This window comes from Manacus candei, unplaced genomic scaffold (genome assembly GCF_025592945.1).
Source record: "Manacus candei isolate 608988 ecotype Guabito, Panama unplaced genomic scaffold, ASM2559294v1 h1tg000100l, whole genome shotgun sequence".
NCBI lineage: Eukaryota > Metazoa > Chordata > Aves > Passeriformes > Pipridae > Manacus > Manacus candei.
Window position 1 is genome coordinate 72,252 of NW_026138148.1, and position 11,867 is coordinate 84,118.

The window sequence follows — 11,867 nt, forward strand, 5'->3', positions numbered from 1 at the left end:
TCTCCAGGCTGAGCCCCCCCAGCTCCCTCAGCCTCTCCTCACAGCACTTGTGCTCCAGTCCCTTCCCCAGCCTTGTTGCTCTTCCCTGGCCCTGCTCCAGCCCCTCCATGTCCTTCCTGAGCTGAGGGCCCAGAACTGGACACAGCACTCCAGGGGTGGCCTCCCCAGCGCTGAGTCCAGGGGCAGAATCACTTCCCTGGCCCTGTTGGCCACCCTGTTCCTGAGCCAGGCCAGGATCCATTGGCCCTCTTGTCCCCCTGGGCACACTCTGGCTCCTGTTCAGCTCCCTGTCCATCCCCACTCCCAGCTCCCTTCCTGCCTGGCTGCTCTCCAGCCCCTCTGGCCCAGCCTGGAGCTGCCGGGGGTTGTTGTGGCCAAATGACGGGGCACGAGAGGCACCGAAGCAAAGAGCAGCAGCCTGAAGGCCTGGGCTGATCCCAGGGCTCGTGTTTTTATGGAAGGCTTCCTGCCTTGGATGCTGGGAGCACGCTGGTGACTCACTGTGAGCGTGAGGAGCCAGAAGTCCCCACCTCCCCATCCCTCATTTATCACATCCCTGCCCTCCTCGCTGTCTGCACCGGCGTCATCGCCGCCGCTCAGGCCAGGGAGCCAAAACTGCTCCACAGGAGACAGGAATGGTGAAAAGAGCAATATTTTGGCTCGTGTTGCCCCGTATCTACAGCTGATCTTGCGTTTAACACCAGCCCAGACGGTCATAACCAATCCCCCCCGGGCTCCAAAATATTCCCTGAATGCACCACAGGGAAAAATATTCATCCTTCTTTGCCTCTATAAATATACAGGTAGAGATGAATGTGTGCACACACGTGGATTTTCAAGTGTGCACACCCACACATGTATTTTACAACCCTTCACCCAGATATCCATAAATCACCATCCTCTTGCACGTAAATTTTCCCCAGAGTTCAGCTGCAGATTGTTATTGATAAAATATGAACTCATGCTCAGAACATCCCCGTGTGTTTAAGGTGGAATCTCATTTCAGTCAGGAGGAATTTCATTTCACCCGCTGAAAGTAAAAAAATGTTAAGCCTGGACTAGTTTTCTGGGTTCCTTTACAGCCAACAAAAAGAGACAGGCACATCCAGAGGACAATCTGGCCGATCTGTTTTAGGATTTATTGGGTAGATATGGATGTCATGTGGGAAGCAGGGCTGTTAGAGAGGGAGGGGAGATGGATTGGGAATGGCCAGACTGGAATTTAGGTGCTGGTTCAGAGCCTGAGTCAAGCTGTCTTCAGTTCTGGTGTCTTCCTGTGAGCTAAGTGTGAAAATTCTCATTGTAATCATTGGAGAACCACTCAGGTGGATCCTAAACGAGCCTAAAATAGACACCTACCAGTTGATGACTTGAATTTTGTCCTCACATCACAGCAATTCAGCTTATTACAGGCAAGAGGATGTTCTCCAAACACACAGCTGGGGTGGAGACCATGGAGTAACCAAGACAGGGCTCCCAAACAGGACCTTTGGCAGACCTGCATCTTTCTGGAGTGGAGCTGAAGGGTCAGGGTACAATAAAATATTTCAAATATTTCAATATTAAATCCTAAGTGCTAAAACAGACTCAGAATTCCAAGGAATGCGAGTGAAGGAGATGTGGGGCTCAGCTGGGATCACTGAGTCCCAGTGGGACCAAGACAGGGCTCCCAAACAGGACCTTTGAGAGACCTGCATCTTTCTGGAGCGGAGCTGAAGGACCAGAGTACACTAAAATATTTAAAATATTTCAATATGAAATCCTAAGTGCTAAACCACCTCAGAATTGCAAGGACTGTGAGTGAAGGAGTTGTGGGGCTCAGGTGGGATCACTAAGTCCCAGTGGGACCTCCCCTCACCTCTTGCTGCCTCTCCAGTAAAGCCCAGCTTTGGGTCAGATCCTGAGCAGAAACACAGGGGAGCCTAAAATAGACACCTACCAGCTGATGACTTGAATTTTGACCTCATATCACAGGAATTAAACTTACTACAGGCAAGATGATGTTCTCCAAACACACATGGAGTAACCCAGACAGGGCTCCCAAACAGGATCTTTGGGAGACCTGCATCTTTCGGGAGCAGAGCTGGAGGACCAGGGTACAAAAAATATTTAAAATATTTAAAAATATTTCAATATTAAATTGAAATTTAATTCCAATTAAAACAGCCTCAGAATTCCAAGGCCTGTGAGTGAAGGAGTTGTGGGGCTCAGCTGGGATCACTAAATCCTGGTGGGACCTCCCCTCACCTCTTGCTGCCTCTGCAGATTTTAGGTCAGATCTAAGTGTCCCATGTGGACAGTGCAGATATTTTAGGTCAGATCTAGGTGTCCCACGTGGACAATGTAGATATCTTGGAGACCTTAAATGCAGGAGAATGTTTTTTGTGATCAGAAGCTGGTCCTGCCTTGGGCAGAAAACTCACTTTTTCTGGCAGATACGGGTTGTATTTTTGAATAAGTAGTTGGATTAGAGATTGGACAAGTTATTATTATGAGTTATTATAATAATTATTATTTCATTTTTTATTTTATTTTGTATTTATATATTTATATATTACATTATATTATATTTATATGATATTATAGTACTTATATTATTCATTATTTATTTATATATTTCTTTCATTTATTTTATTTATAATTTATATTTATCTGTATTTTTACTTATAACTATTACAAGTTGTTGTTGTTGTTATTATTATAACTTATTATGGAAAAGTTATTATAAATTATTAGTGCTTTCATATATAATAAATATATAAATACATATGAAGATATATTAATAAATAATATATATGCATAAAATAAAAATATAAATATATATGAATAAATATATATGAATATATAAATATAATGAAATATATAAAATATTTCATTTATTTTCTTTATTATTTATATTTATTTGTATTTTTAGTTATAATTATAAGTTGTGGTTGTTATTGTTATAACTTATTATTATGGATAAGTTATTATTATAAATTATTAGTGATTTCATATATAATAAATATATAAATACATATGAATATACATTTATAAAATAGAAATATAAATATATATGACTAAATATATATTAAATATATAATGAAATATATAAAATACTTCATTTATTTTCTTTATTATTTATATTCATCTGTATTTTTAGTTATAACTATTATAAGTTGTTGTTATCATTATAACTTACTATTATGGATAACTTAGAAATTATTAGTGATATCATATATAATCAATATATAAATACATATCAATATATATATGAATAAATATATATGAGTGAAATAAAAATATAAATATACATGAACAAATATATATATGAATATATAAATATAATTAAATATTTAAAAGATTTCATTTATTTTCTTTATTATTTATATTTATCTATATTTTTAGTTATAATTATTATAAGTTTTTATTGTTATAACTTATTATTATGGATAAGATATTATTATAAATTATTAGCTGTTGGATAAGTTATTATTATATATGGAAACTGGTATTGGCACCTCCCAGTCTCCTTTGTTCGGATTTTCCATCCATGGAATGACAACCCAGTTTATCCCTAAACTGACCATAACTGTGCCACTCATGGTCTCCCTTTCTTTGCAGAAATGTGTCTTAGTGAGAGAACCAGGCTTTACAATAACAACTGGATGAAATGCAAACAAATCAAATGTATTTTTAAGAATCTTTAATCTGAATTATGAGAAAATAATTTGCTTTTGCCGTCGAGGCCGAAACAAGGATATTATGAAAAATGATATCTTTTGAACAGCTCTTACCAAGAGGCTCCTGAGAGGAGAAACTTCCATGTGACGAGCTGTTCACCACGTCAAGGTTGGGATGATACCCTCAGGGACATGGTGGGACTCATCCAAACCCTCCTGGAGCTCTCCTGCTCCTCCCCAGGACGTTGGAACTGCACTGAGGTCTCCCCTGAGCCTCCTCTTCTCCAGCTGAACACACCAAGTGCCCTCAGGAAAAATCTCCATTCACTTTCTTTGGAAGTTTTCTCCTCTTCCCTCCAATGTCAAGTGATGCTCAAAGGTAGAAAAAAACAAAATAAAAGAAAAGTTAATATATAGAAATTAAGTGATGGGATGGTGAAATAAAACTTCCTGAGAGGTCCCTTAGTAGCTGGAAACTGCTGGACAAATGTATTAATTTATGAATTACAAATGAATTTTTTATTATATTTATTAATTGCAAATTTAATAATTACAATTTATTAATTACAATTTTTAATTATATTTTTATTACATTTTTAATTACAAATTTATTAATTACAATTTATTAATTACAAATTTTTAATTACAATTTTTAAATTACGAATTTATTCATTACAAATTTATTAATTGCTTGACACAAAAGTCTTCGAAAGTTCTGAGTCTGAGAGGGGAAAATATTAAACTTCTCACCCCCCTCTTGTACCTTAAAAGAAGGAATAATTAATAACAATAAATGATAACAATAATAAATTATAATAATAGTCATGTGATATTTTAATATTATCAATATATTAGATCTTATTAATAATAGCAAGAAATCATCATTCAGTAGTTAATATATTAGTATAATTATATATTGTATTTATTATATATTTATACCATATTATTATTACTACCACTACTACTATTATTATTATTTCTGGACAATTTTGATGACTTTTGATACCATTTTTCCATTCATATTCCAGATATAATTCATATTCCAGTTTAAGCAACTCTTTTCTTATAATGTTGGGATTTTTCAACTCACTTTCTTGTCTCTCTTTCAAACTCCTTTTATGTTTCAGTGGTAGAATTCTTTTTTTTTCCCTCCTGTATTTTTTATGTCCTACGTTTTGGGGGCATTTTTATGACATTTTTCCATCGCTCTCCATACATTATTTATTGCAATAAATGGCTTTATGGCCCCCAAGTGCGCTGTAACAACGCCGGGAAAAATAACTTACAAGGGCAATAATCCCGGTTATGACTTCCCTGAAATATTCAGGAAGGGGTTTTTTTAGGAGTTCCATCGAGCTGGGACGTGGCAGAGCTTATCTGAAAGGCTGGGCTGGAATCTGTCTTTTTTTATTGGGGAGATTCTGAAACACTTCAAAAAACGCAGCTGAATTCCCAGCGTAGAGCTCCAGGACAAAGCTGTGTCCTGGAAAGGGATTGTGGTTCAATCCCCAAAAAAAAAAATCCATGGAAACATTCCCACGGGCTTCAGGGGGTTTTCAAACTGTCCCCAAGGACTTGCCTCAATTTAATGTCTGAGGGAGTTTGGAATGATGTGAGGAGGAAATCTCAGTGTGGATTTGACCAGAAAGCTTCTTCCAAACTATCCAGGGTTCAACTGAGCCTAAGGTGAGGTTCCACTGGATTATCCTGGTCTTTCCAAGGTTTCTTTCCTCGCCCTGGATTTCAGGGAACAGCAATGGAAGCCTCCTTTAGGAAGCCTCATTTCCTCCCTTGGCCTCCACCAAGAGAATTTTTGGGTGAGTGAGGAGGGAAGGACGAGCATCTGCCACGTCTGTCTGTCCCTTATTTACATTGGAGAAACACAGAATTATTTCTCCAAACCTGAGGAAGACGAAATGTGTGATTTTAATAGACATTTAAAATGATAATTTGAACAATTTCTTCTCTTTTTTTTTTTGAAACAAGAGACAAGAAATGACCGATGAGTGGGAATCCATTTTACCACGGAATTATTTCTCCAAACCTGAAGAAGACGAAATGTGTTATTTTAATAGACATTTAAAATGATAATTTGAACGATTTCTTCCCTTTTTTTTTTCTGAAACAAGAGACAAGAAATGATCAATGAGTGGAAATCCATTTTGCCACGTAGTGGGAATACACTGTGGCTTATTATTCTGCTGTTCCATGGGGGAAGTAAATGCCAATAAAAGGGATTATAATAATAGTCACATGATATTTTCATACATCTATTTTCAATTAGGGCCCCAAAGTGCTGCTGAAAGCACCTGGTCAGAGTATTTCAGCTCTTCAAGCTGCACAAACACAGTTTCCACACGCTACAAACACAAATTATCCAGCTTTACACCCCCCTGTTTGTGTAAATTAACACCATAAATATGTGAACGTTAATACATAAATGTTAATGTTAAAATTTCAATTTTGATGTTAAAATGTTAAAATGTACGGGAAAAATTTCAATTTTAATGTTAAAATGTTAGGAAATAATTTCAATTTTAATGTTAAAATGTTAAAATGTAAGGAAAAAAAAGCTTCTTTATTGTCAGGATGTCAAGCAGTGGAACGTGTTGGCCAGAGGATTTGCGGGGATATCCATCCTTGGAGAGACTCAAAACACAACTGGTTACTGAGCAACTTCCTCTAGTTGAAATTGTGATAAAGGAGCCAGAATTCTTCTGCCTTCAGAAAACCTGAAGTTATTTTGATTTGTTGATTTTTTTTTTGTTTTGTTTCAAATTCTTCAGAATTTTAATTTTTTTTTTAATTTTAATTTTAATTTTAATTTTAATTTTAATTACTGCTGCATGGGAAGGGTGACCATTTGCCATCCTTGTTCTGATTTGAAACAACTTTATGTGTGTTTGTGTGCATATACACAGCCATTATACAGTTTATATTTATTTATTTATATATGTGTGTCTCCTGGCATCTCAGTCTGGACACAGAACACATTGTTATGCTGAGAGGGCAAGAAATCTGTAAATTTTTAAAGGAATATGTTTATTTTGTGACTCCAGGTATAGAGGAAAAAAAAACACAACCAAAACCAAACCAAACCAAAAAAACCCCAACCAACGAACCAAACAAAAAAAACCCAAAACCAAACAAAAAACAAAAGCAAAAACAAAAACAGAAAACAAAACAAAACAAAACAAAACCCAAAAAAACCCAAAAAACACACCAAAAAATCCAAAAAAGCAAAACAAAACAAAACAAACAAACAAACAAAAAAACAAACCCCCCAAAAAACAACAACAAAAAAACCCCCAAAAAACCAAAAACAACAAAAAAACAAAAACAACAAAAAACAAAAACAACAAAAAAAACCCCAAAACCACAAAAAAACCCCAAAAAAACCAAAACCAAGCAGGAGACAAAACCTAAAAGACAAACAAAAACAAAACAAACCCCCCAAACAAACAAAAAAACCAAAACAAAAAAAACCCAAAACAAAACAAAAAACAAAACTAAAAAAACCAAACAAAAACAAACAAAAAAAACCCCCCAAAACCCCAAAACCAAACAGAAAACAAAAACAAAAAGACAAACAAAAACAAAAGAAAAAAAAACAAACAAAAAAAATCACAAAAAAACCCCAAAACCAAACAAAAAAACAAAAAGACAAAAAACAAAACCAAAAAAAACAAGCAAAAAAAAACAAAATAAAAAAATCAGCCAAACAAAAAAACCAAAACCAAAAAAAAAACAAAACCAAACAAAAAAAAACCAAAAACAAAACAAAAAAACCCCAATACCAAATAAAAACCTAAACCAAACAGAAAACAAAAACAAAACGACAAACAAAAAAAAAAACACAAAAAAAAAAAAAGCAGCTTTGTCAGAAGGTGGAAAAATAAGGAAGAGACACCAGGGATGGGCCATTAAAGATGTTGCCTCTAAGGAATTATCTCTTCTCCTCCTAAACACCCGCTTTCCAATTAAATAAACCTTCCCTTTTTTTTCCCTCTGGGAATGGGGAACTGTTCTCCTTTTTATCTGGGATGGGATTTGACAGCTGACATCAGGAATGGGCGTGAAGTTGCCCAGATGTGTCTGCTGAAGGCACAGTTTTCCTGGTGCTGACAGAAGCCTGGCAAGGTGCCCCATAAAAAATCTGAGCAGGATTTTTCCCCCCCTCCCTTTCTCTTTCAAAACAAAAAAAAATTAGGGAAAAAATGAGGAATATCCCTATTTCTTTTCTTTTTTTTAAGGCAGAAACACTGAGATGTTCAGAAAAGACAGGAAATCTTAACACTGCCCTCCCCAGGGCCTCATCTATCAATCAGGCTTTTCCTTTGGCCCCAGAATGTTCCATCTCTCTCCCTTCTCTTCCTCAATTTCTGGTATCTTGTACAGGAACCCCAGGCCATGTTTAATATGTTTGGGTTTTTGCATTGACAACATGAAGGTCAAGGTTGAAGTGAGATTGTGAAATCAGAGCAGTCCCCTGGGAGCAAAATAATTCCCATTTAATTGTCCTCTTCTTCTCCCCCCTTTTCCCAAACAGCAAAGTCCTGTTATTTCCTCATTCCCTCTGCCTTGGAATTAAAGCAGGGTTGATCTCAGGTCCATGGGAAACCAGGATCAAATTTTCCAAAGCATTTAAGCAAGGCCTTGGTCGTGAAAGACTGAGGAGTGTGGGAAGGAAGAAGATTTTCCCTTGCATGGGGAAATCCATTGGGATTTAGAGAGCCAAAAAGCACCTGAGCTCCCTGGTGTTATAAGACAGAGAGAGGAATAAAACAACCCCAGAGTTTAACTTCATATTCCATTAGAAACATTCCTGATCTGGGGACTACTCTAGTTACAAGCCTGTCTTTGTATCCATGAAATACAAACCCATGGTAAACTGGTAATCTTGGAATTTTACCCCAAATTTTTGTCTTTCTGTTGGAGTTCAGATGTTGCATAATTTTAGGCAAGACATCCAACATCAAGGGAAATCCAGCTATTGACTGTAAATGTATCCAGTGGCATCATGTCCTGAGTGATCCCTGAAATAAATCCATGTTTTTCATGTTTTTGATACACTTTCCCTGAAATAATTTACTCTGGTTCACTGAAAAAAAAGGACAGTGGGCTACAAAAGATAATTATTACCATCCTTATGTTCTTAAGCACTTTGACTAATTGGGAAGGAATTAGAGGGAGGGAAATCCAGATATTGACTGTAAATGTATCCAGTGGCATCATGTCCTGAGTGATCCCTGAAAGAAATCCATGTTTTCCATGTTTTTGATATTCTTTCCCCAAAATAGTTTACTGTGGCATCACGGCCTGAGTGGATCCCTGAAAGAAATCCATGTTTTCCAAGTTTTTGATGTACTTTCCCTGAAATAGTTTATTGTGGTTCACTGGAAAAAAAGGACAGCGGGCTACAAAGGCTAATTATTGCCATCCTTATGTTCTTGAGCACTTTGACTAATTGGGAAGGAATTAAAGGGAGGGAAATCCAGCTATTGACTGTAAATGTATCCCATGGAATCACAGCCTGAGTGGATCCCTGAAAGAAATCCATGTTTTCCATGTTTTTTATATACTTTCCCTGAAATAGTTTATTGTGGTTCACTGGAAAAAAAAGGACAGTGGGCTACAAAGGCTAATTATTGCCATCCTTATGTTCTTAAGCACTTTGACTAATTGGGAAGGAATTAGAGGGAGGCCACGTGGCTCAGAGGATGGAGGAAGGGACTGGAAAGCTCCAGAGCTCTGATTTATGAGTGGTACAAACTAAGTCAGAGCCATGAATTCCCCAAATTTCATCATCTGTAACACCTGGAGAGCAGCAGGAACATTCCTGAACTTTAAGGGAATAAAGGATGTCAAGAGATTCTGAAATTCAAGCAGTTAATGGCATTCTGTGTGAATACCTGTTCAGGCTGTAAAATCCCCCATTTCCATGGATTTATAGAAAATACAGAAGAAAAAAACTGCTGCATTTTTCAGCTGCTTCTTAAATTAAATTTAAATGAGAAGATGTGAGATGCTGAGGAGGAAAAGTCCCTGCAGGCAGGGTGTGCCCCCTTCATCTGTGAGGCACAAAATACACATACCACAGGATTTTTCCTCCATAATTCCCTGCCACAGGACATGCTGCTTTATCACAAATGCTGGAGAGAGAGAGAAAAACATTTGTTGATTAGCTATAAATTGAATTAAAAAAAAAAAAAGCTCCATTCAGCAGCCCATTACTGTCAGAGGATTGGAGGAGAAAAAGAAGGATTAAACATTCCAAGAAAGAAAACATAAAAACAATATGAAACACATAGAATAACAAGGCACAAAAAAAAAAAAAAAAGAAGAAAAAAAGGGGAAAAATAAAAGACCAAGCACAGAATAATTCAAAGCAAATGTGGAGACATTCTCTGCAGCAACAGGACCATAGTAGGTCACAAAAATTGAGCTTTTTTGGTTCGGTTTCTTTTTTAATACACACCATTAAATGAGTGGTCCTGGATGGTATTAGGGGGGAAAATATCTCTTGAGTGACTGCCTTTGCCAACTGGCTGCTTTGTATTTATTTGGTAATTATTCTGATTATTTGATATATGTGCGTTCTGGGCTTTTTTTTTTTATTTATTTATTTTATTTTTATTTTTTTTCCTCCCCTAGAAGGGAAACAGGAGAACAAACTCCCCATACGTTTCTCATCTTTGGGATCAAACGCTTTCGTGGAAAATCTGGGTTGTTGGCTCTCTGGGGGCAGGGCTTGGACGTGTTTTTCTAATGCAGGATGTTTGGAGAAAGGTTTTAAGCACACACTCAGGCATCCACATTTTTTCTGGGTTGTTTTTCCTTTTTTTTTTTTGGTGAATAAACCATTCCCTGGCTACAGAGGCACCTGACTGAGCAGCAGAGCTTGGCTTTGGCAAGGCCTTTGAGTGCAGAAGGGAGCTTTAAATGCTCTGTAAATTGGGATTTTACCACAGAATGAGCTGATTCTGCCTCCCCTCACCAGTGGCTGATCCAATTCTCTACTCCCAACACAGATATTTATGTATCTGTTAAGAAGAATGAGAGAAGAAAATGAAAATAACCCCAAAAAATGGTGTTGACCCAGATGGGTGCCCTGGTCAGGCCCAGGGAATATTTCCACTGAGTTGGGCTCACAAAGACATTTAATTGATGCAGGATGGAGCTCTGAGAAACCTGGGATAGTGAAAGGGGATATGAGAAACTACCCCCCAAAAAAATGGTGTTCACCCAGATTGGTGCCCTGGTCAGGCCCAGGGGATACCACAGGAATATTTGCACTGGATTGAGCTCATAAATAAATTTAATTAATGCAGGATGGAGCTCTGAGCAGTCTGGGATAGTGGAAGGTGTCCCTGCCTATGGCAGGGAGTTGGAAGTGGATCTTTAAGGTCCTTCCAACCTGCTGAAAGTTGGGATTTTACCACAGAAAGAACTGATTCTGTCTGGTTTTTTGGTGAATAAACCATTCCCTGGCTACAGAGGCACCTGACTGGCCCTGAGCAGCAGAGCTGGGCTTTGGCAAGGCCTTTGAGTGCAGAGGGGAGCTTTAAATGCTCTGTAAATTGGGATTTTACCACAGGAAGAGCTGATTCTGTCTCCCCTCACCAATAGCTGCACCAGTTCTCTACTCCCAACACAGATATTTATGTATCTGTTAAGAATAATGAGAGAACAAAATTAAAATAACCCCCCAAAAAATGGTGTTGACCCAGATGGGTGCCCTGGTCAGGCCCAAGGAATATTTCCACTGAGTTGGGCTCACAAAGACATTTAATTGATGTAGGATGGAGCTCTGAGAAACCTGGGATAGTGAAAGGGGACATGAGAGAAGAGGATGAAACTATCCCCCAAAAAATTGGTGTTCACCTATATGGGTGCCCTGGTCAGGCCCAGGGGATACCACAAGAATATTTGCACTGGATTGAGCTCATAAATAGATTTAATTGATGCAGGATGGAGCTCTGAGCAGCCTGGGATAGTGGAAGGTGTCCCTGCCCATGGCAGGGAGTTGGAAGTGGATCTTTAAGGTCCTCCCAACCCACTGAAAGTTGGGATTTTACCACAGAAAGAACTGATTCTGTCTGGTTTTTTGGTGAATAAACCATCTCCTGGCTACAGAGACACCTGACTGGCCCTGAGCAGCACAGCTTGGCTTTGGCAAGGCCTTTGAGTGCAGAGGGGAGCTTT